Genomic DNA, 2,616 nt, shown 5'->3' with positions numbered 1-2,616 from the left:
CTCCTCAGGGGTAACTAGTAAACAGTTCTGGAGCTCATTAACTGTCAAGCCTAGTGTTGGCTCCTACCAAAACAAACATGTAAGCTTATTTTATGAGGAGCCTGGATTTGTGTTACCACCTATTGGATGACTTTTAATACACCATCATCACCGGCCTGGCACCTGACACTTACATAAGGCTTTTCATGCATTAAGCCCACAGAGCAATAATGCATCTGGCTGTCCAAGTCCTGTGAGCCAAAGAAAGCTCGTGTATTCACTTGGTCGCCTCCGCTTGGCTTTGCACTTTTTATTTCTAATTCACATAAAGGTGTTCCTAAAGTCAGTGCTAAGTCATCTGAGTTCCATTTAACCTGAGATTTTTACATGAAACCTGAAGGCTTTGAATTGGAGGCAACTAATAATTTAGGATTTTCTCAGAGAAACGGGCTGGCTCCCAGGGATAATCACAACACCCACCCTTGGCTTTCAGTTCCCCAACTTCTACAAAATTCTGGATTGTCTTTCAAATGACTGGAGGCTTCCAAACTGCTTATGTTTTAACACTACTGAAAATCGTTATTTTTAAAACACATCCAATTATTCTGTTTTGTTTCTTAGCATAAAGAAGATAAATTATTAGATACCAAACTTATTTTGATTTTCTTTTCCAATTCAGTAAATCATTCATAGACAAAATTTACCAAAGAATTAACTTTTATGATAAAGAAGCAGAGACTATCATGGTTGATACAGGTCTAGTTCAAGGTAGAGATGGAAAGAACATTTGTATACCTTCTATAGTCCATCATGTGATCTGACAGTATCTGGGGTATTAGCTTGACAGTGTTGATCATACAAATTTTTCTGTAGCTTTGCAGTGAACTAATCAGATCTAACATCATTTAAAGAAGTCATTTTAGTAGGAGCTTTATTTATGGGGAAAATTTCAGCCAAAGTGTACATAGAAAAATTATTAATATGATTTCGTTGGAGAAGCAGAAGACATGCTAAATAAGTCTGCATTTCATAAATGTTGCTCTATGGGGAAACAAGACAATTTATTTGGACTGAAATTTAATTTCCCACCTTGAACTGTTAAGAATAATTCTTTCTTCTCCATATACTACAAGCTGTCCCAAAAGTCACCATAGAAATAGGAAAAATGGAAAAAAAAAAAAAAAAAAAAGAAATAGGAAAAATGGGAAATTGTAGCTAAATCTACCTTTATTTGCAAAATATTCTCATTGTGTTGGCCACCTCTTTCCTACATACACACAAGGCCTTCTCTCCCCTCAAGGTGAACATGACCCAAGGTATCTGTTGTTATGCAAGTTTTCCTATGGAAGTTGATTTGGGGGACACTCTGTACATTAACAGGAAAATATAGAAGGCCTTCATTGGACAAATTCTTTATCCTTTTGAGGGAAAACTAAACTGACTGGGAGGCAAATGACTGAGCAGGAAGAAGAGTCTACTGAGAATCCCCTCACCATTGAGGACTTGACAAATACAGGCGTATACCTCACATTCTTCAAATTACTGAAAGTGAGTGTGACCTCAGGATATAGCAGGAGGAAGTAAGTTACAGCTCACAGGCCAGCCCTAAGATGGACATTATCAACTCATGGACTGCATCTCTGTCTCTCTTCTTCAACTGTTTCCTACTCTTTCTCTCCATCAGTAAGATAAAACTCATTCCTCTAGGGAATATTTCATTGTTTAAAGACGAAGAAGAGGGCGGTGCCTGTGGATCAAAGGAGTAGGGCGCGGCCCTATATACTGAAGGTGGTGGGTTCAAACCCAGCTCTGGCCAAAAACAGCAATAAATAAATAAAATAAAGAAGAAGAAGAAGAGTTTGGATGCTGAATGATTTATGAAGTGATAGTACTTTATCGTCAATGAATTTAAAAGCTTAATCCATGAAAGCATAATTCCTCCAGAAGGATGCTGTGGCTATCAACATCAGTGGTCTCTTTCTGAAGGCTTAATAAGACAAGCTGAGGAAATATGAAAAGTGGCATGTACGTTCATTCACTTCCACTCAGTTAAAATACAGAATAAGAGTTTACACACCTTTAATTTTTCTAGTTAGTGTTTTAGAAGTTCAAGCCATTACTACAAGTTTCTTTCACGTGGGGAAGAAATTATGTATTTCAGTCTCTAATTTAGGAATGTTGGCCTCTCTTCCATTCTGGAACCTATTTTCCAGTTTGCTGTAACCTCATAACAAGAGCAATTACCTTGTCTCATTAACAACACAATAGGGCTTATCAACCTTAAAGTCATATTAGTCTTAGTAAGTCAAACTTGCAGAGCCAGAGCTGGGTGGTCAAGATGTATTTTAGCATTCAATTTTGATGTGTAAATTAAAATCATAATGGATTACTGCATTACAATGCAGTTAAATAGCATGTTTACAAATAGATTCCAGTGAATCCATTTGGGATTTCTGCATGATCTCCACCCTGGAAAACCAGCTTAAATTCTTGTAGTCAGGCCAGATTCCAAGAGACATCATAATTAGATCCCAAAAGAATACATTGCAGCTGAAGAGGATATCTCCCCTGCAGAATTATATGGGGGAAAGGCTGCTAAAGCAATGTTCATATTCATGGAATTATGCAGTTAATTGC

Source organism: Nycticebus coucang, chromosome 1 (genome assembly GCF_027406575.1).
Source record: "Nycticebus coucang isolate mNycCou1 chromosome 1, mNycCou1.pri, whole genome shotgun sequence".
Taxonomy (NCBI): domain Eukaryota; kingdom Metazoa; phylum Chordata; class Mammalia; order Primates; family Lorisidae; genus Nycticebus; species Nycticebus coucang.
This window is presented reverse-complemented; position numbering follows the sequence as displayed.